The sequence below is a fragment of the Phyllopteryx taeniolatus genome, chromosome 9 (genome assembly GCF_024500385.1).
Source record: "Phyllopteryx taeniolatus isolate TA_2022b chromosome 9, UOR_Ptae_1.2, whole genome shotgun sequence".
NCBI lineage: Eukaryota > Metazoa > Chordata > Actinopteri > Syngnathiformes > Syngnathidae > Phyllopteryx > Phyllopteryx taeniolatus.
The window spans coordinates 18,141,142-18,164,732 of NC_084510.1; the positions used below are offsets into that span (position 1 = coordinate 18,141,142).

At 43.0% G+C, this 23,591-nt stretch overlaps 1 protein-coding gene across 4 annotated transcripts in view; it reads left to right on the forward strand.

Moving 5' to 3' along the window:
* The window catches only part of eefsec (eukaryotic elongation factor, selenocysteine-tRNA-specific), a 119,934-nt gene that overhangs the window by 52,463 nt on the left and 43,880 nt on the right, over positions 1 to 23,591 (forward strand). For 2 of the 4 annotated variants that reach the window (XR_009790214.1, XR_009790215.1), the window contains exons 8-9: positions 18,752 to 18,829; positions 19,375 to 19,507. The gene's annotated coding sequence lies outside the window, so the exon portion shown is untranslated. Of the gene's footprint in view, positions 1 to 18,751; positions 18,830 to 19,374; positions 19,508 to 19,631; positions 19,708 to 21,267; positions 21,285 to 23,591 lie in introns of those variants that run through there. The other 2 variants (XR_009790216.1, XR_009790217.1) reach the window with 2 other exon arrangements.

The window sequence follows — 23,591 nt, forward strand, 5'->3', positions numbered from 1 at the left end:
TGTTTTGCACTTCCAGGCCACCGTAGTTCAACACATGGCCTGCGCTGAATATTGCAAAGTGGAATTAATCGATATTGCAAGTCATTTATAATAGTCATCAGCTTTCCCAGCCAGCAGGCACAGCGAAGAATTCCTTTTTGGCCTTAGTGCCATTGTTCAGACCTTTAGTTTAATGGTGTATATCAAACACATGCAGATCTCAATTATCATTGTTAATGAGGGAGTGACTCTAGAGGAATCCCTCCTTACATCCGCAACCTTCAAAGGTCCTCAAAAGAACATCTTAGGGCCTTTTATCGGACAAAGTTTCTACTTCATTTGAATAATTCTCTAAATGGTCCGCAGGGAGATAGGAGTTAAGAGTGAGGTCCTAAAGCCCTGAAAACTGAAATGAGATCTGCCTATGAGCAGTGAGAAGACCTCATAGTCTATGATATGGATTAGAGTTCAGGGAGGCGTATCATTCTCTTCTTCTTTTGCACTTCTTCTTTTATTACTATTGGAAGGATGTGTGTGTGCTCGTGAACATGCATGCATGCTGAGAGGTACAAAAAGGAAGGTCAGGAGGCGTTGCGGCACTCTGCCTTCACAGGGCCTGCACCTCATTACAAAGGAGTGTGATAGCCATCGGAGCCCCAATAATATTAAGCACGAGCCGCCTGCTAATGAAGCGCTAATGTCCACCGACTGGAAATAAGAACCCTCTTTTATTCCCTCATCTTTACGACCCTCTCAAGCCGAAGCCGCTTTTTTTGCTGATACAATTGAAAGAGTAAAAAAACACTCAAGCAGGGATGAGTGTGACTTGCTCTTTGATTGCATGGAATTTGTCATTTTAACGTTTATATTAACAAGGTGATGTTGCGTTGTCAGCAAAAAAAGGCAAAATAATGGGGAGGACGCTGTTGATTCGAGTTTGCAATCAGTTTGCTGGCTAAAGAAGCGGACGTTTTAAATCTGTAGCTACCACACTGCACAATGATAACACATTTTATTCAAATTGAATGCCATTTAAAAAGAACGTTTATTAAACAAATCAGTAGTTCTCAACATGTGGCACGCGTACCACTTGTGGTACACGGGCTCCCTCTTGTGGTACGTGAAACAATCACAGAATTGTTTTTTTTTTTCCAAACTGTCCATAACGTTACAGTAGCTTAACATTTTTAGTCAGGTACAGTACATTTGTTGTACTGTTGTTACAGTTCAGTTGTATTTAACTTTCCAGTACAACACATTTGCATTTAATCATTTAGAAATGTTTGTTTTAAAACTTCAGTTAATTTTTTTGGTACTATGCAATACATTTAAAATAAATGGTTATTTTATTTTTCCTAGATTTAAGTGCAGTGTTAATGGTCAAACTGCACATAATGTTACAGTGGCTAACCAAAATATTGACCATGTATTTTTTGTAAAGAATAAAACCTCTTCCTTAAATGCCTTTGAATATTGTCATTACTCAGCCCACATACACTGGATGGAAAAACTATTGTTCACTTCACTAAGGTTTTTAAGATCGATCACAACAGTTATAGTCTATATAAGTTTAATATATAACAAAAATTTCCATCGATAAGATACAAATACCTGTTTTGTACCCACCCACGCACGCACACACACGCACAACACACACAGAGGCTCACTAACTTTAACCCTTCAGATTAAAATAAAACTGTCTTGGTTAAATGTGCTTTAAAGATTAGCGGACCACACTCGTAGCTCTTGTGCTGGATGAGGTTTATAGTAGAAAACATAAATTAGCTTTTAAAGCTACGCAATAAAACATTGTAGAGATGTTCATTTGATCTTTCTGCTGGTTTATTGGCCTTTCTATATACCGGTATGTTTTCCTTGGTAATGAAGGAACCGGCTTGAATTCTTCTGCGCTTCCCTTGTGGGGTCATGTTGCAGGATAAAATCTGAATGCAGCACTGAATAATTTGGAACGTGTCACTTGAAGGGAGAAGAGGGTAAAGCATTCACTCCATTGGTATTCTGAAATGCTAAATGCCGACGTGATAGCATTGCATTTTCTCAGTGGATTTGAACGCAGTCAAGAACAAAATGTGGAACTCAGTAATTCTCAAAGTAAGGTACAAGTACCACCAGCGGTACCTGGTGGTACTTGCTGTCTTTAGTGGTACATGCATGTTCTCCCCGTGCCTGCGTGGGTTTTCTCCAGGCGCTCCGGTTTCCTCCCACATCCCAAAAACATGTGCGGTAGGTTTATCGAAGACTCTAAATTGCCCGTAGGTGTGAATGGTTGTTTGTGCCCTGCGATTGGCTGGCGATCAGTTCAGGATGTACTCGCCTCTCGCCCGACGGTGGCTGGCATGGACTCCAGCACGCCCGCGACCCTAGTGAGGATAAGCGGTACAGAAAATGGAGGGATGGAATTTAAGTAATTTTTTTTCTTTTGTAATATTTAAGCGCATTGTTAATGTTCAAACTGTACATAATGTTACAGTAGCTTACAATCATAACTATACTTTTTAGGAATGAAACCTCTGCCTCATTTTTGATGAACAACAAACTTTTTCCGTAACTTTTTTTTCTGTTTAAATGTTCTTACTAAAATATGCTGTGGGCCAAAAAAAAACACACGCAGCGGACCGCAAATATCCCACGGGCTAGATTTTGGACACCACCGCTTCAATTCATCATCTTTTAGCATTCACACATTGTTTCTGAGAGAACCCTTATTTAATGTTATGCTAATATTATTACCTTTACCCTTAATCTTTAAACATCCAACAACAAACACACACCACACACACACACACACACACACACATAGAGCCTACAGTTGCTAAAGGGCAAATGCAAATCACCACAAAGTTAAAACCAAAGAAAGAAAGCAAATCTGAACTCAGCTTATTTAGTTAATGCCATTAAGACACAATGACCATTTCTCTCTCACACACACACACACACACACACACACACACACACACACAGCCAAACACCTGCACAAAAGAAAAAGTGATTGTTTCAACTTTCACCCGTGTCCTCTATTTTCTCCCTTGGCGGCCCTCTTCCTTGTCAAGAAGATTTACATGCTCATTTTTTCAACCTCCTTTATGCTGAGATTCTCCTCCTGTGTAGGCGTACACACACACACACACACACACACAGGCACACATGCACACACAAACACCGCTCCCTCGTTGTACAAACACAGCTGACAGGAGCTGGAGCCCGGAGCCCCGCGCTGCCATGACACAGTCGCGTGCCGTCCAACAAATGCCTCTCACTGTGCCAGCCAGCGTGTGCGCCTCTTCACGTTTGGAGTGTGCACGGCCTCCCCTTGCAATCTGCATCTATTACAGCTTCAATCTGTCATTTCATCAGCTTGCCAAACCACACTAATCAATGTCTATCAGGTGGGCCGTGGACCCTCGAAACCATCTTATTTCTTTTAGTTAAGAAAAAAAACAAAAATAAAATCACCACAGACTTGAGTCTCCATTCGGTTAATTGAGTTTAAATCTACCCCCTTTTGTACAATTCAATTTGCAGTAACATTTAGTGCTTAACCGTGCAATTCTTCTCATCAATAATGGAGCTTTTTAAACAACCTTTGCCCTTTGCATGCTGCATAAAGCGGTTCACTGTTTGCCTTTGCTGCGGTTATAAAACAGCACTAAGAGACTATTGTCATGTAAATGGAGGCTGCTGGTGGTCTTTTGTCTGTGATGACATTCAGACGCTCCACTGTGTTACTGTGTGTGTCCACATGTGTGTACAGTACAGTGTCACATGCAAACCAAACAGGTGAAATGCCATAGATATTTATCGAAACAGGGTGTCTACGTATTTAAATTTTCGTTCAAAATGAAACAATAAACGATATTGCTATAGCAATCATTCACTTTTGTATGTCAGTAATAAGATGGGGCCCATATCCTTCAACCCTACTGGTCAAATTTGGTGAATGAGATGAATTTGATGGAAGTTCTGCCGGGTACAGTACTCACAATTTAGGCTTAACTTTTGAACATAGTACGTGATAGTACCTGTACAGTAAACCCCCAACAGGGTTAGTGTCTTTTTCCCTGTGGAACCAGTCCACCGCTAACAGTTGAAAAACTCAAGTATGCGCATATTATTGTGCTATATCGATTCTAATATTAAAGTAGTAATTGGGATAAAGGAAGAATTATTGAAGTGCTAGATCTCGACTGAGAGACTAACATCTTTGTATGTCTGGGAGGAGCTAGGTTTACCCTGGGTTGTCAGTGGAAAATAAACTTGCAGGTACATGTTCACTTCCGGTGCATTATTTGACAAATCAAATAATCTGGAAGCCATTTATTTTGAAGGTTCGTGTAGTAAAATGAGTTTGAAATGATGTTAATGTGTTTTGGTATCATGGTTTGTTGTATATTCACGGTTTTAAACTATTGACATGGGCAATCATGAAAGTTTGACGGGGGCATGAATTGCATTTTTCCACACTCCCTATCACTTGAGAATAACGGGGCTCATGTGTTCATTTAAGATATGACAATTTGGAATGTGAAAAATATTATTGGAAAATATGTGTGGAAAATCATACAAAAGCATTTTAACCACATGACGTTATCTAAGACATCAGCAAATCCCGAGAAAGACTTCTGTTCAAAGCATTAATGGATTAACTCTAGTTTGGAGTTTTCTTTTTCTTTGGCTTTTCATTGATGACATCTGGCAAGATAGTGTATTCTAACCAGTCAGGTCTAACCAACATTACTTTATTTTAAATTAAATTACTCCACCCATACCGAAACGTTAGAGCATGATTCGACAGAACGCCGCCATGTTTACGTCCAACCGTTCGTGGTACCACTAGCTTACTAGGCTACATAACATTTTATTGCCTGCTTGCGAGCCGTATCGTATTAAAAGTACGTGAACATACCTCAAGCAAGCCTTAAACGAACGTCCACTCCTGTCCTGAGCACCGGTGACCACCAACACACGTTTTTCCCCATTTTGTCCTTCTAATACAAAGTCGAAGCGCTCCACTCTTGTTGTCGTCACCACGGTAACGGGTGTATCCGGTCACATTTGAGTTGACAAGATAAAGATCAATGATCGTAAAAAACGGGATGCGGAGGTATCGAAATACAAGGTTTTATTGCTGTAGTCTGACATTGGAATTGTGAAAGAGCAAATTTGTCTTGTAGTCTGATCCGGGCATTACGTGTTGCCTGTCTTCGACGTGTTGTCTGTCCCACACTGCCTACATGTTTTTTTTTTGTGGAATTACTATGATAAACTGCTGCACTAACCAATGCTATAGTCCTCAATTCATTTCTTCACCATTTCTACCAGCAACAGCATATCTCCACATGTACACACTTTCCGAGAAAACTGCAATTTCAATTTCTATCGCCGAATGTGTGTTTGAAAGCCTTTGATGTGTTTGAGTCCGAAATGTCTGTCTTCTTTAAGAGAGGTTGGAGTGATGCAGTCAGTAATGGATGTATTTTTGTGTGTGGCATTTTAACCAGACCTTTAGAAACAACGCTGCAGCTGCCTCCTGCTGCATGGCACAACACACACACACACACACACACTCACACGCAGTCCAGGGGGCAGTAAAGTGGTTATCTTTCTCTCTCAGATCCTAATCTGACAGCAGCTCCAGCCTGTTGCCAGGTTACCCCTGGGGCAGCAATCTCCATTTAAATCCTGGCTACCTCCCCACCCAGCCATCAACACCAGCCCTGCACCACCCACTCCCTGAGGGTCCTCCCTCTCCTCCCACAGCCCTCCACATCCCTTCCAGTCGCACGATGGCAGGGGCACCAGGCTGAATTCACACGCGCCAGCAGGTGACATGCGGATGCTTTGGGATCAGCTGCCACTCAGGAAAAAGATGCTTGTTTGTGTGTGTCTGTGTGTGTGTGTGTGTGTATTTGTTAATAGCATGCTGCAGTTTGTTCAACATGCACAGAGCTGCAGGCTGCTCTTAGTGTACTTTGGCACAGGCTCACACAAACTCACTGTACAAGCCGGCCTTGTCGAGCAGGGGGATGCGGGCTGAATGGCCTTGTATGACAGAGGTTTGTAGCTGTGGGAGGATGTGGGCAGTGTCTGCACAGTGGGGCCAAGTCTGGCCCAGTGAGGGGGAAATGATTGAGAGATGGACCGATAGGCCGTCTGACGTTCCAGAGAACCTTCTCTAGCCTGTCCTCCGCCGGCCCGTCAATAGACTTCTATTGTGCGTGTGTCCGAGTAGACGTCTTGCGCGTTGACCCTCGGCCCAGGGTCGCAAAGGGGGGCACGGTCGAGGAGAGAGAGCGTGCATAATTGCAGCGCAAACACAAAGGCGAGCCCACCGAGAGGCCCTGCCGGCGCGCCGGCTCGGCCTCTCAGAAGTCGGCGGGCGACATTTAGCCGAGTGCTGGTGGGAAGGAAACATTTCCGGAACGTCTGATTCTGTCACATGGCTTTATCCACTCAGACGTGTAACTGCTTGGATGCCTTTTTTCAGCTTGAAGGCTGGCAGAGGAAATCATTGCATTTATCTCCATGTTCAAGACCTGCACACATGCCAGTTGGATAGATTTTCCAGTATTTTGCCATTCTGATAAGAAACTATGAATCTATCTTTTTAAGGTTTAATAAATGTGATAAAGGCGGCACGGTGACCGACTGGTTAGCACATCTGCCTCACAGTTCTGAGAACCCGGGTTCAAATCCGGCCTCGCCTGTGTGGAGTTTGCATGTTCTGTTCAGGGTGTCTATATAGTCAGTCGCTGAGTGTGCTGGCGTGAGTCGGCAAATCTCATTTTTATGAGACGGTCTGGTCCAATCGCGTTCGACTGCATCATTTAAGACTAAATTGTCCATTGGTGTTAATGAGAATGGCCGTTTATGCATTGGCACCCTGCAATTGACTGGCGACTGGCCAGTCCAGAGTACAGCCCGCCTCTCGCCCAAGGTCAGCTGGGATAGACCCCGCGGCCCTAATGAGGACAACTTGACAAGCACTATAGAAAATGGATGGATGGATGTAACTCATCACATTTTGGTGCAAATTGAGATAAAAATATAGACAATTTCTTTGGTCTTTTCCCCCATTTGAGTCATGATAAGTTTGCGCACCATGGATCCAAATGGAGTCCCATTAGCAGGTTTGAAGTTATACCCTGAGCTTTGGAGGGGTCTCTACAACTTTTGCCTGGCATGCCTAGTGAATGTGAAAACCCTGGTTTGGACGGCTGGATGGTGAGCATGGCTGCTCCATTTGGTTGATAGATGCGGGCCTGTTTGAAGTTGATTCAAGTAGAATGAGGGCCATTCATGAATCGTGGCACTCGCCACACTCCTGAACCCTCACCCTCATCCAACTCTCACGACAGTTCTGTTAGCACATGAAATGCTACACTGCTCAGAGCTGGTCGTGGTATGAAACCAAGGTGGCCAGACAGAAATCTGAGAATTAGCTTTGTGGTATTTGACATTCATGTGGAATTTACGCTCCTGCTCTCTGAACACGAATGCAAAAACATGACACGCGCCTTCCCTTTAGATCAGCTTTTCAGTAAATGTCTGAAATGTAATTGTATAGTACCACAGTATATTGAGCACAATATACAACCTGGAGGAGTTGTACTGTAGCGCAGATATGCGTAGATATAGCTCAATCTCCCAGATCTAAAACCATATTGTTACATCTTTAGGCAGCAAAATGGTTAAGACTGATTCAACAGCACCTTTGCTGGATGCACCCAAATAGTGCCCTACATCAGTTGCCCATATGCCACGCACTTCCGTTGTACGGACTCAGCCAGTTAGATTTTTTTTTCCCACTGCATCTTCTGTATCTCCAAGCCAAATGACTATACTGTATTCTTCACAAGATCACTTGAAGGTATATAGAATATTTTGCTGAAAGACATGAGTCGTACCATTAAAGAAAATTTGTCAGACGCCAGGAAGGACAAACGCTTCAAGCTGAATTATGAAGGTAACGTTCAAATTCAAGTTTCCAGGGTTAGCTACCTTCTAGCATAGTTAGAACACTTATGTTATCTTATTTAATTCAGATTTGCATGGGCTTTCTGTAATACATTGTAATGAATTCTAATCTTATATGAATGTCAGTTTCAAACAAGGACTCAACAGAGTGTTACCGTTTGATCTGAGTGATTTAGGTTGATCAAAAAAAACAAAAAACTCCCCAAATTTGAGTGAGAGGGAAAGTCAAGCAAACGTAACATTTTCTTTTCCAAATGTAAAGTGTAAAAAACTAAGAACGCTGTTGTGTGTACATGTGCTAGAAGCCTGACACAGAGGTAAACAGTAATGCTCGGCAGTGGTGCCCCTTGTTCGCTGAAATGGAAAAACTAGCAGATAGCATTTTGAAAAAATTTAACAGAACGCTGAATAGATGATGACGACCAGAAATAGTTGGGATGGCTGATATTTTATACGGAAGCTTCGCAGTCAAGTGTCGACATGTAGGCAATTGCTTCAAGACATGATTAATCAACAATACATTGCACCCACAATTGACTGAATTCTTAATGACTAATTATTCAATTTATTGATAATGCCAGTCAATCACAGGGCACATACAGAGACAGGTAACCATTCTCACTTATATTCACACCATCCCTGAATGGGAACTGAACCGACGCTCCCTATATGGAAGTGATTGATAACTATTTTCTGTCATTGTTGTTAATCTAGCACTGGGGTGATAAACTTACACATTAGCAACATACACTATCTGCTCATATTGAATTAATTGTTACAACTCTTAAACACATTGCTCTCAGAGAAATGTATTGTGTGTCATGTAAGTATGGGCCCCTTGTTGGTGCTATCCAAAAGATCTGCTGTTGACAGGCAGAACCAAGGTCAGTTCCTGGCCCTCTCACCATGCTTTGTCTGTGGGATCCTCGGAATGTGCCGGAATGTGGACTCCAACAGGTGGACTGGCCCTACATAGAGGGGGGGAACTCTCGACCCAACGAATTTGAAAGATTGGCAATCCACACACTTTGGGACAGATCTGTTTTCTTCCTATGGGATGCTATCAGTGACTGTTAGCATTAGCAGCGGCTTGTGTGTTTTGAATGATTCATAATCCATCCATCCATCCATCCATCCATTTTCTACCGCTTATCCGAGGTCGGGTCGCGGGGGCAGTAGCTTTAGCAGGGACGCCCAGACTTACCTCTCCCCAGCCACTTCACCCAGCTCTTCCGGGGGGATCCCGAGGCGTTCCCAGGCCAGCCGAAGGATGTAGTCTCTCCAGCGTGTCCTGGGTCGTCCCTGGGGTCTCCTCCCGGTGGGACGTGCTTGGAACACCTCACCAGGGAGGCGTCCGGGAGGCATCCAAATCAGATGCCCCAGCCACCTCATCTGGCTCCTCTCGATGAGCCATGACTATGATTAATAATGTAACCTTCCAAAGGATGCATTGAAGATGAGCAACTAAGTCAACAATGGAGGACATGCAGCATTTTGTGTTCTTTCTTGCCACGTGGCCATTTGTTGCAAGAGGAAGACGAAAGGCACATTTTCCCATTCCGAAAATGTTGCGACATGGGATTGTCATTTCGCCGTCAACCAATCAACAGCCACTACCACGTATCATTACACTGCACGCCACCAGAAGGCTGACAAATACAGTTGTGTACTGATCTGGTATTCCCATAACAAACTGACCAAAGCGTACTGATTGTTAGAAACAGAGTTTTTCCTTGTATGAATGAAGATTGAATGACAGCAAACCATTTTCCTTTTATTCAGCGAGACCAGAGAGAGGGAGGTAGTCAAACTGAGGTTGACTTAACGTTAGCACATGAGTCCAGACAGTTCCTTTTATTTTTCCCCTGAGGTAATTTTGTTCCTCTGGCTGAAAGATAGAGTTGGGATGCCATTGTCACCTCATGTGCACAGATCATCCCACTCTCTAGCAGATGGACTGTCTGGATGTTTTGCCCGTCTTCTCATCTCAGACACCTTTTTCATCCAATTCCAGTAGTTGACAGGCATTTCTTGGGGTTAAACTGGAGAAATAGCCAGCCTGAAGTGCAGCGGGATAAGACTGAAATGCTCCACTGTCAGCTTCTCCCGTCCCCCCCGTGCACCCACCCCCTGTTTCGCTTCACTCAGATTGTTATCGTGGGTGAGCTTATTGCTTCCTGTAGAGACCTGGAGCTGCCTCCCCTGTCTACTTTATGTTCCTGGATAAAAGCTAAGGCCAAATTATTACTACTTGCAATAAACTGGACAAAAATCTGTTTTGAAAAAGTCAGAAAAGAACCTCCACCACAGTACTTTGCTCTTGGAGGAGTGTTGCTGTCTGGTTTAGTTCTTGCAATGGCTGGGTTGTTTCTTTTAAAAGTGCAGGGTGCCCCGAAAAGTTTGACATTATTAGAAATATTCATTAAAATCTGAGTAGATGCATGTCCTAAGCAGACAAAATTGAAAGTTTCATTTTGAAAAATAAAAGATTGATCAAAATTCCAACATATGCAGATATAGATTTCATAACCAATTTCACAAAGCTTCACAAATGCTCACTATTCACACTGCCTGTGACACATAATCACGCTTTCCTTTTTGCCTTCCTCTTTGAATTTTTGACATTCAAATTGATGAGTTTTTTCTTTGTCCTCGAAAATGGTGGCTACACACTATTGTTTGACTTTGTTCCAGCATATTCCAACACATGAAAAGACTTTTCATTCCTAGTGAATATCATTTTTCACTCTGAGGAAAAAAATAAAACATTAAACTTCAACATTAAACATTTTACATATCTCTATAGAATTTGGGCAATAATTTGTTATGTTATGAGACTACGAAAACATGTCCATTTATTTAGGGAACACCCTGTTTAATGAAGGTTTTCACATCTAGGCCAGTGCAACACAGGAAAAAAAACATACTATACTAGACTATACTCTATTTCCTCATGTCGTGTTTGTTCTCTGCTCTATTTAAAGCGTCCTGGCTAGTCCCATGTTGTCTTGTCGCTGTGATGTCACACTATTAATGTAGATGGCGCAGCCTGAACACTACCACAACAACTATGTTGCAAACAAAACTGAACCATACTGCCAGGTGGTATCACAGTATAGCCTTCTTGGTGTATGTTTGCATTATGTAGTGTATTTTTTGCTGCTTACAAATTGTATTATTGTGATGACTGTACACTCCAGTCTCCTGCTCCCATTACCGCAGCGCTTCTGGGGTAACCCGAGACGAGACATCCACCCTCTGACACCCACTGCCCTGCAATGACTCCTGCGTCCCCTGAATTAGATTTTACTCCTCAAATTGAATCCCCCACTGAAACAAACACCCTTTTATGGAGATTATTACACAAACAAACACAGCATCCAACCACACCCCAAAATGCTACTTAGAAGGGTGTTTACGCGCTGGCTCCTATTCTCAGTAAAAGCTGCTAATAGGAGCAAATTACTGCCAACAACTCGAGCGCATCAAGTGCCTCGCTGCTCCGCTTTAATGGAGTTAACTTGTGACCAATCCAATTAGGAGCCTGCAAGGGGCCATTGGAGCCCATGAAGGGGCGGGTGGCCTGGAGAGGGTGGAGTAGCAGGGTCCCCAAGGGAATACCTGGCTCCTGGGGGCCGCTAACTGTCATTGTTTGCTCATAACGTGATTTGGAGTGGTATGGTACATAAATGGAGGACAAAATACGATGCATATTTATTAGCAAACTTTCAAATAAGTAAGATGGTTTCTTATTCCTGACGGCACGGTGGGCGACTGGTTAGAGCGTCAGCCTCACAGTTCTGAGGACCGGGGTTCAATTCCCGGACCCGCCTGTGTGGAGTTTGCATGTTCTCCCCGTGCCTGCGTGGGTTTTCTCCGGGCACTCCGGTTTCCTCCCACATCCGAAAAACATGCATGAATTGGAGACTCTAAATTGCCCGTCGGTGTGAATGCGAGTGCGAATGGTTGTTTGTTTGTATGTGCCCTGCGATTGGCTGGCAACCAGTTCAGGGTGTACCCCGCCTTCTGCCTGATGATAGCTGGGATAGGCTCCAGCACGGCCGCGACCCTAGTGAGGAGAAGCGGCTCAGAAAATGGAGGGATGGATGGTTTCTTATTCCAGACCTCTCTGTAAACTAGCACAAAATTCTGAGTTAGAACTGCCCTCATGCATATGTCATATAGCAGGGGTCACCTTTTTTTTGTGGCATTTTTACCACAGTTTCAAAAGAAGGAGCAGCCTCAAACAAGGTCATTCGGTAGAGTGTTGGTTTTACTCGTACTTTGTGGAGATTACATGTACTCCAACTTCCTCCCACCTTCCTTAAACATGCATATCAGGTGCATTGAAGGCTAAATTGTCCATGTCGTTTTAAAACTTGCATGGTAATTAATAAATAAATAAGTGAAACATCTGTAACACAACTCACCTTTACATATTAACTGTGGTTAGCTTGTTGCTTTTGCAACTATTAAGAATGTTAAATTGCTTACTTAAACAATTGCCTCTACAGTTAGGCCAGCCGCACACTAAGTGACGCAGCCAAACGCGACTGACCAAGACAATTGCAAAGAAATTAGTCAGCGACTCACACCCGCACACGTGGTGATTGACCCGAACACACATACCAACTCACGATAATGGAAAAACTGTGCCGCGAGTGTTCTTATCGAGAAACAACATTTTGCACTACCTTTTTATTGATTCACAAACAACATTCTGGAACCTGAAGGAGAGTATGGTGGCGCATTTAGGCTACTGCTTTTCTGTCTGAAATTTTTCTTTTTAGTTTTTTGGGGTTTGTTTTATTCATTTTGATGGTTTACTTTTGTCAGGATTAATAGCCAAACCGTGGCTGAAATTGGAACCTGGGCAGGCTTTCACTTGTCTCTGTACGGTTAGCTCTTGCTGGCCAGGACCGCTATGCCCTTTTTTTTTCACGCAAGCTAGCTCCCCCAGCTCGCCAGCTAGAACTTGTTAACGTCCACCCTGATGGCTTAGGCACACGACTCTCAACCATACTGTGGTGGTCCTGCTCCACCTTCCACTGGATGCTTGTTCGTATTCCACTTTCTTACATTCATCTGTCGTGACCAACATCCGTTTCCAGCGTTGGCTTCTTTCCGGACACTGACTTCAGTTGTATCGTTGCCCTGTTCATCCATGCAGCTCCTTTGGCTCGGCTATCGGAGGCTTCCCCCACTAGCATTTTCGCTTTTGTTGAGGACTCTCCTTTCGTCGTCCCCACTGCTTCTACCGAGGCCGGAAACTTGTCGACATTTTCGCCAGGTTGGACCGCCTCCCGTCTCAGTGTTCTGACTGGAGCATGGACACTGGCATCCTACACGCTCACGCTTGCTAATTGTTTCTGTGTTGTACACAGTATACTGTAAAGCATATTTGAGTGTCATGAAAAGAGCTATATAAATTACATTTTTGTTAAATAATAATAATAACAACAACAAGTAGAAGAAGAATTTATTATGGCGTGAATATCAAGGAAGAAGCAGATTTTTCAGGTGGCTGGAGAGGAAATGTCATTGACTGCACTCATGCATTTCAGTGACAGAGACTCTCCATGCTTTGCTTTTTAGCCACAAGCACATAGGAAATTACAAATATAGTTCTTTGTATTTGTCATTTTATATATATATATATATATATATATATATATATATATATATATATATATATATATACATAGTATATACTGTATAGTTATGACTTGGTGGCAGCCAGCTGGTTGTTGCTTGGCACTCGGAAACAATTTTTATGATTTTTGATCATGCAATACAACATGGCATTTTTGATTGGCCGTTACATCTGCAATGTTGCGAAACTGTTCACCTGCGACTAAAATTTCAAATTGTAGCAAAACTAATTGCAAATGGACGGCCACTCATGAAAACTACTTGCAGAACCTCACACACTGCACGACAGTTCAGTCGCCTTCTGTTATGTTGCGTTGAGTGTAGCAGGCCTTTATAATGGGTTAATGATAGCAGCAGTCTGACCCTGAACGAAATTATTTCCATTTCCTATGGAAAACATTTGTTTACAAATCCACCTAACCAAGAATTGGACCGAGAACAGAGTGTGTTCAAACTTCGAAGTTCCACTGATGATGGTGTTTTTATTGAATACTTACAAGGTTAAGGATGTGCATCTCCCCTTTTGAGTCAGAGCTCTCTCAAATGTTGACGGCTGTCCTGGGTTTGTTTTTGTTCTGCTTCGTGTGAGACATTAGGCTTGCTAGTGACCCGGGGGGTCAGCGAGAACACAGCCCTCAGCTCGCCGGGGTCAGCGTTCTTTGACGTCTGGAAATGTTCGGGCTGAAACTCAAAGCAGGCCCGTTAATCAAAGCTAATGCAACTTTGATGCCGCTGTATCTCCACTTCATTGAACCTCCATTACCTCGGCCCGGCTTCCTCATTCCATGTCCCTGTCCTCCCTCCTTCCCCTGTTCAACTGGCTCCATTACCAGATGCCCCCCCTTTCATTCGACCCGCTCCCCCTAGGCATCCCAAACCTCATTTGCACAGACATGTTTAGCCAGCACAGGAAGCAACCCATGCCCTTAACAAAATTACAGTCCAGCCAGCGAATGAGCCGCGGGGCCGGTCTGCGGGGACCAATCACAGAAGGTTCTCAGCTCTACCAGTTCCTCATTTGAAAGGACAAGAGGGGACTCTTAAAATGTGTATTTTTTCATTTTTATTTTTTTGTCAATTCTGCTGTTGTGCGTAATAGCTTTGGACCTGACCAGCAGCTCACCTCTCATGATGTGAACTAATGTGTTCTATTTCAGCTTTTCGATGCACTTCATGTGCTGCTTTGAATGATGTGAGTGATAAGACTTGTAATGATGGTGATGTAAATGTAGCGAGCGCTGCGTTAACAGACTCAGGGTGCATGGCCGCGCTCTGATCGCTATCTCTGCGGCGCCTCAGTAATTTGGCTCTGAAGTTTGCTCTAATAATGGAACGCTGCTTTGCCTTTTCCCTCTCGTGTCCTTTCCTTCTCGCATCCTGCATTCCTCTTTGGCCAGGCTGATACTCACTATATATATATATATATATATATATATATATATATATATATAAAAGGTCAATATATATATTATTTAAGAAAAGGTACACTTGCACAATCTAACAACATCCAAAAGAGATGTGTTGTGGTGTGTGGTGGCTAATATTTCCACTCCAGTCCTGTAGTTGAACAAATGAACAAGAAGAAGGATTGGATATCATTGAATAAAGTACACTTTTACGGAATTGTCAATACAATTATTACATGGGGATGATGTGGAACATTTTGTAAAAAGAAATCATACAAAATTAACGTTGTCTTTTAAATAAAGCCAGTTTAAAAAATATATATATATATATATATATATATATATATATCAGAATCATCTTTATTTGCCAAGTATGTCCAAAAACACACAAGGAATTTGTCTCCGGTAGTTGGAGCCGCTCTAGTACGACAACAGAACACTTTGGAGACAGAAAGACATTGACAAAAAAATGAGCAGTAAAGGGTTGCTAGTTATCTGGTAATGCCGGTACTTTTTTTTTTGGACAATTGTGCAAAAAGATGCAGAGTCCTCTAGCACTTAGAGCAGTTCGAATGACTAATATTGCAATAGTCCGGTGCAATGACCGTTGTCCAAAGTGCGCCGAGACTTCAAGAAGTGTATGCGGTTTAAAGTGACGAGTAGTGCGATAATCTGGGACAATGTTGGTTGTGCAAATGTTACAGATACTCCTCAATCAGTGTGCAAATGGAGCAGATGCTATTAGCCAGTATATGCAAATAGTGCAGCATGGCGAGACAACTACAGTGAGTGCACGAGTAATACATAATTGGCCCCACAGAAATGTGACAACGAACTCAAGTCAAAAAATTGCCAGCATGTTGCAATGGAATTGTAGGTTAGGTGTTTAAGAAGTTGATCGCAAGAGGGAAGAAGCTGTTGGAATGTCCGCTAGTTCTAGTTTGCATTGATATATATATATATTTGCCAAAGAATGTGAGATAATATTACACTGGGTGTGAAAACTTGAATTTGGCCATTTTCACATCCATTTAAATTTTGGGGGTCAATCATATATTATCATGCAAAGAAAATGAATTGAGTGCTCAAGTTCACTAAAATGAAATAGACATAATCTTCCACTAGCCAGCACAGTGGTTAGCATGTCAGCATCACAATTCTGAGGTTCGGGTTTCGAATCTCAGCTCCGGTCAGAGTTTGTATGTGCTTTCCGTGCTGGCGTGGATATTCTCTGGGTACTCCGGCCTTCTCCCAAATTTCTAAAAACATTGAAACTCTAATTATACAAAGATGTGAATGTGTATTATGGCTACGCTTGCATGGGGGGAAAAAGTCCAAAAAACGGCATAGTAGCTTTCTGAGGAGGAGGTTTAAGTCTCACTAAATAATAATCACTCACTGACATATTTTCAGGTTCAACAAAAGGCCTCTTGGCTTTATTTACATAAATCAAAAACTCTCCTTGGTTGACGTCGGCTAAAGAGCAAATAAGAAACTTAATTCGGAGTTAATCAAATGTTTATTGCTTGACAAACTGTTTTGCGCTTCACTCCAATACTAAGCGGCGACTCGGCCAAACAGCTGTCCTATACATCTAATCAGCAGGATGGCCTAGCGAGGAGAGGAAAAAGAAAATATTCATAAGAAATTAATTTGTCTAAATTGTAGGATCTACAGTATAAGTTCAAATAATTAATTATTATCATTAGCTTAATATTGAAAAAAATAATGCATACAATCAATAGGCTCCAACAATTTGAGTGTTGGAAATAAATTGATGGATAATCTCCCACTGACCAACAAGTCTACTTTCCATAGCAAGCAAGTCCCAATGGATCGAAATAGCATTGGGGGAGTCAATGATTTATTTATTTATTCATTTAAATCATGGGAGTTCGCCCATGCAGTCTACATGTGTTTTGTGGACTTGGAGAAGACGTTCGACCCTGTCCCTTGGGGGGTCATGTGGGGGGTGCTTCGGGAGTATGGGGTACCGAACCCCCTGATACGGGCTGGTCGGTCCCTGTACGACCGGAGTCAAAGTTTGGTCCGCATTGCCGTCGGACTCGTTTCCGGTGAGGGTTGGACTCCGCCAAGGCTGCCCTTTGTCACCGATTCTGTTCATAACTTTTATGGACAGAATTTCTAGGCGCACTCGAGGCGAAGAGGGGGTCCGGTTTGGTGGCCTCAGTATTGCATCTCTGCTTTTTGCAGATGATGTGGTTCTGTTGGCTTCATCAAGCCGTGACCTCCAACTCTCACTGGAGCAGTTCGCAGCTGAGTGTGAAGCGGCTGGGATGAGAATCAGCACCTCCAAATCTGAGACCATTGTCCTTAGTCGGAAAAGGGGGGCGTGCCCTCTCCAGGTCGGGGATGAGATCCTGCCCCAAGTGGAGGAGTTCAACTCTCTTGGGGTCCTATTCACGAGTGAGGGAAGAATGGAACGGGAGATCGACAAGCAGATCGGTGCAGCGTCTGCAGTGTTGCGGACTTTGTATCGATCCGTTGTGGTAAAGAAGAAGAATCACCTTTTATTGTCACGAACATGCATGCATGCACACGAAATTTGTTCTCTGCATTTTACCCATCACATTGAACACATACACATGTTAGTGGAACACACTGGAGCAGGGGGCAGCTGAAGCACCCGGGGGGCATTTCGGGGTATCAGTGTCTTGCTCAACGACACCACAGCCGTGAGTCCGGGGGATGTTGGTGGACGGTCCAGTCGGGGTCTTGAACTTAGGTCCCCCACGGTGGCAGGCGATGATCTTAACCATTGGGCCACAGCTGCCTTCTAAAGAAGGAGCTAAGCCGAAAGGCGAAGCTCCCGATTTACCGGTCGATCTACGTTCCTACCCTCACCTATGGTCACGAGCTGTGGGTCGTGACCCAAAGAACAAGCGGCCGAAATGAGTTTCCTCCGCAGGGTGTCCGGGCTCTACCTTAGAGATAGGGTGAGAAGCTCGGTCATCCGGGAGGATCTCGGAGTAGAGCCGCTGCTCCTCCACATCAAGAGGAGCGAGATGAGGTGGCTGGGGCATCTGATTTGGATGCCTCCCAGACGCCTCCCCGGTGAGGTGTTCCGGGCACGTCCCACCGGGAGGAGACCTCAGGGACGACCCAGGACACACTGGAGAGACTACATCCTTCGGCTGGCCTGGGAACGCCTCGGGATCCCCCCGGAAGAGCTGAATGAAGTGGCTGGGAAGAGGGAAGTCTGGGCGTCCCTGCTAAAGCTACTGCCCCCACGACCCGACCTCGGATAAGCGGTAGAAAATGGATGGATGGATGGATGTCTCCACCATAGGTAGGTAGGTAGGTAGGTAGGTAGGTAGGTAGGTAGGTAGGTAGGTAGGTAGGTAGGTAGGTAGGTAGGTAGGTAGGGAGGGAGGGCGGGAGGAGGGGAGGAAGGGTGGCAGGGTGGTTGGGCGGCTGGGTTGGTGTCCCGACCACATTAATAAGGACAAGAACTATAGCAAATGGATGGATTTATGTGCAGGTGTACCTTATGTTGTGTCTGGTGAATGTTTCAAGAACATAACCTGCATTTATTTGTCATTTGCGCTGCACAGTATGCCTTTTGCCTCACACCTGCCTTGTGGAGCTTCGTGGGAGAGTGTGTTTCTCTTTGATTCCTGTTTAATATTCCAAGGTGCTCTGTGGTGTTGGGAGGACCAGCAAGCCTCCATTTAATGTCTGTTTCTGTATGCATCCAGGGCTGTAGAGGGGAAGCCATGTGAGATATCTCCCCATCCCTCATTCCAATCACCTCTCGCTGCATGCCCTCTGCTCAGGTAATTAACTTCTCCCTCCACCGGGCCCTCTCTGCTCCTTATCTGGACTCCATTCTGTTAAAACTATCAGCCTCCCTCGCCCACCGCCATGTCTAATTCCTCTGCTTGAAGGAGGTGGGGAATAATCCAGGGCCAAAACCTGCCCTCTGCCTCTTCTTCTTCTCCTTTTCCTTTTTCTTCTCCTTCTTCTTCTATCGCATCACTTTACTCCTGACACTTACTCGGCACCCTTCATCCCCTTCTTCTTGTTTTGTCTCCTCTATTTAAAAAAAGAAAAGAAACAGGGCTTTTCGTCGATTCCCTTCTCGCTGAATCGAGATTCAAGCGTGTGTGATTGGATTAATTAAACACGTTATCCTGATCTGTGAAAGGTAGACGTGTAGACGTGATCCCTGTTCACTATATCCTGATTAGTGGTCTCTCTGTCTCTGTTTCACACACACACACACACACAAGGTGAGCAAAGACAAGCTAAATCTTGGACTTTCTGAAACTGCTGGGGATTAAGGAGCAATTGTAATTGCTTTCTCCCTCCCCCTCTGTAGGTTCATTTGTATTGACGACTTGTTATTTCTCCGTGGCACAGCGGGGACGTCACCGGACAAAGAGACAATGAGAGGACAGGACACGACAAGGAAGCTTCAGAACCAGTGCTAATCATTTATGATGTAGAAAAAGGTAAAGTGGAAAATACAAAGACAAGCATGATCGTTGACAGATAATCCCGAACCTGATTGAATGTCACACCACTTCTCCCTCCATCTCCTCTTTATATCCTTCTCTCATTTCATGTGACTCTCAGTGTGTGGTAGCGCTCGCCCAGCTAGAGGCCAAGTGTTAAGTATGTATGTGTGTGTGTGTGTGTGCGTGTGTGTGTGTGCGCACCGAGGATTTGTTCCAGACCGTGTGCAGTTTAACCCACATTGTTAAAAACTAAGCTCAACTCATCCCAGTGGAAGTGAAGCCATGCAGCGGTGACTTTTGCTTTGAAAGAATTACAGGTCTTCCTTTATTGTAGTAAAAGGCTCATCGATAGGGATTTGCCTAAATGTTCAACAATCTTAATGATTCATAATGATTTCATCCGTCAAATTAAACATTGAACTGATTGCAAGAGTAAATAAACAATTGTAAATCTAGAATGAATATCTGCCAATGTCTAAATGGTAAACTGCATATATTGTATGCTTGAATTTTGATTGAGATATTTAGTCACTGAGGAATTAAGAACATTTTAGAAAAGCAAAGTCAGCTGAAAATAAAAATCCTGGATCAGCACCATATGTAGATTTTCACCAAAATGTCATGGCTTCTGCCTTGGTCACCCTTTTTAGTACACTAGAAATAGCCATCCATCCATCCATTTTCTTTACCGCTTATTCTCACTAGGGTCGCGTGCCGCTGGAGCCTATCCCAGCTATCATCGGGCGGGAGGCGGGGTACACCCTGAACCGGTCGCCTGCCAATCGCAACACTAGAACTAGTGAGTTGCTTTTGCATCATCCAGACTTTCTTTAGAAAAACAAAAAAAGACTCATTTGCACCCCTTCATAGGAAAATTATACATATTTGGTAACTTGAACACCACTTCCTCACAATAAGGCAGCAATTAATGAATGATCATAATTGCATAATCATAAGTCATAATTAAGGATGGTAATCAAAAATCCGTTCTTTTTTTCAGAGCTGGTTCCCAATAATTATATTCATAGGGATCGTTTCTTAGCTTGCTTAAGCGGAACGGAAGATGAATGAATGAATGAATGTTTTATGTCTGAATTGGTTGAACAGCAAAAGGAGTGCTAAATATTCATAAATGTTCGTAGCCAACAAGTTATAATAGTAAATACTACTACTGTATACCATTCTGGTAAAGTTGATTTTTCATTTCAAGTCTTGTAATGTACTACAATCATTTTCTAGTCTAAACATTCTGAATGAGTTCCCTATTTAATGTGGCAGCTATGTTTGAGATCCAAATTCCCTTTGTGATTCATTTTCAGTCCCAAATTTTTGTAATATTAATAACGCACAAAATCTTATCGATACAAAGCTAAATTTAGTTCATGCAAAATAAGAAACACTGTGATGATAAAATACCCTGTAATCTGATATGAGATGGATGTTCAGTTATAAGCTTTTTGCATGATTTGCTTCCTGTGCGCACACGCGTCTGACAGGTGTCCACGCACCAACACTTGAATAGATATTGTTATTGGTACTTCAAGCTGGAACGACAGCAACTCAACACATGGCCACTGCCAAGCAGGCATGAAAGAATAATGCAAATTGAACACAAAAATACAATTTTATTCAATGTCCACAGACAAGCAAGTTAATTGAGAATATGCATGCTGTATGAGAACAATAATGCAGCTAAATCAAGATCCTTCGGTATTATTCCATTCATCCATTTTCATCCATCTTTTCCTCATTAGGGTGAATTGGAGCCAATCCCAGCTGGCTTTGGGTGAGAGGCAAATTACACCCCGGACTGGTCGCCATCTAAACACAAACAACCATTCACACTTCCGTTCACACCTATGGCCAATTATGAATCTTCAATAAACCTAAAATGCATGTTTGGAAGGAAACCGGAGAAAACCCTCCAAAGCACAAGGGAGAGCATGCAAACTTCACACAGGAAGGCCCAGCACAAGCTTTGAACCCAAAACCTCAGAATTGTGAGTCAATCACTCATCCGACCATGCTGCCCAAAATCAAAAACTTGTCTTTCAAAACATGTAACCAGTACGTTTTATATTATTAGTACCTTTATTTTGCTAATGGGTCTTCTTTCCTCCATTTTTTTAAACTGTAGAATACTAAGGAATGTACAGTCAATCTGAGTTCAGGGTTAAAAGGCCTTTGTGCCTGTTGATTAATATTTTAAAGACCTCTTTCAAGAAGATTCATTTATTAGACCCGTGATCAATTATTATACGCACTGTATAAACCAGACGGTATAAATTGATGCCTCGTTCTTTGTTTCCAGCCTGTATCGTGTTGCAAGGACAAAGCAGCGCATCCAATCCGCCTCTTTTGACACCCTTGTCTAAAGCCGAGCACAAAGACCTGCATCACACACCCTCTAACCACTCTCCCTCTATTTGAGCACATGTGGTCCCACTCAGACATGTTGGATTGTTTGCAGCTGCATGGACAACTGTGGCAGCATATGTGCAATACAAACACAGAAGTGCTACACAATGAGCAGGTAACATTCGAGAAGAAGACGATTGTAGACTATATGAAGTAATATCATCACTCTTATTCACTATTAACTCGACCAGGCTGTGCTATGTGACCCCCGAAAAGCACAACTTATGCATGACAACTAACTAACTCATCACAATTTTATTTTTATAATGGAGCACTTTCCAAGGAGCATGTATTTTGTACCGTAATTTTCAGAGCTCTGACACCTCGTAGCTAACCTGCGTTGCCAAAAAGAAAAAAAACGTTTAGGACTTCTACTACGACAACGACAAGAATTCCTTTCGATTGTTCCCATGCTTTGCGACTTGGTGTCCTTTCACAATGAGCTTGTAGCGCTCTTGGGTCCATCAGTTCATGTTGAGATTTATATTTTTTTACCCTGAAGAGCCACTGTAGTTGTTGCTGGACAATGTGGAATTGAGCAAAAACAAGTTGGAGTCATTTTGTGTCACGTTTCAAATCACATTTGTTTAATGTCCGAAAAGGGGCGAAATGACCTCAGTTCCAACCTCAGAAATCTCATAATTGTCGAGGGCCACAATTGATTGGGACTCTTAAACAGGCAGAGGACGGGGCATGAGGTGAATAAAAATCGTAGGGGATGCTGTCAAGTCCCCTATTTTTTATGTTGTTGGTTTTTTTTATAATTATGACCACTCCTACATGTATTAATATACTGTATTTGTTTTCCTGCTTGGAAGTTTTGTGCCCCCTGAAATGTTGTGGCCTGAACGACCGCCCCACTCGTACCTATAATGAATTTTGTTCAATGTACATTATGCAAATCAAAGAAAATGCGCAATATTATCTTCATAAAGGCTACATTTTTAAGCAGTCTCCTGTATTGGATCTCATTGATAAGATATAAAGAATAACATCTTAGAGGACAACATTAGGAAACAGTGTGGTGACATAACTTATCCTCTCTCTTACCTACAGTACATGGATCCAATCCGTTCTTATAGCATTCCTATATGTTTCCATGTGTGTACTCAGTCTAACAAGCAGCATGGTGTAAAATGACCCACCATAGACCTGCAGCTTTGTTGGTATGACAAAGCGTAGAGTAAGCACTCAAATAACAAGCTAAGTAAGGTGTTGCATAAAACTGCCTCCGCACAAAGACAGGCAGTCATGTGACACACTTACTGTATGGAAACTGATTTAAGAAGGAAGAAGAGACACTGGGATGCAGTTTGTTATACAATATGAGAATGATGCAGTAGAGTCTGGCAACAATGCAAATGACACTACAACCACGAAAATACAAATATTCTTAAATGAATACCTCTCTGACAATGTCAATCATAAGTAAAGGCAGATTTTTGGTTACAACTCTTATCCTCTGTCAATGATGTACACTTATGCAATATTATTGAGCGAACCTCTTTTAAGCCAATGTCACATACTGTAAAATCGGGCTCTAGGATAAACGAGCAGAGGTTCAAGACACAAGAGTAGGGAAACTGAATGGCAAGACAAATTCTATGACAGAGCAAAGCTACAGAAAGAAGAAAATAAGTTACATCTTGCTAGATCTCTT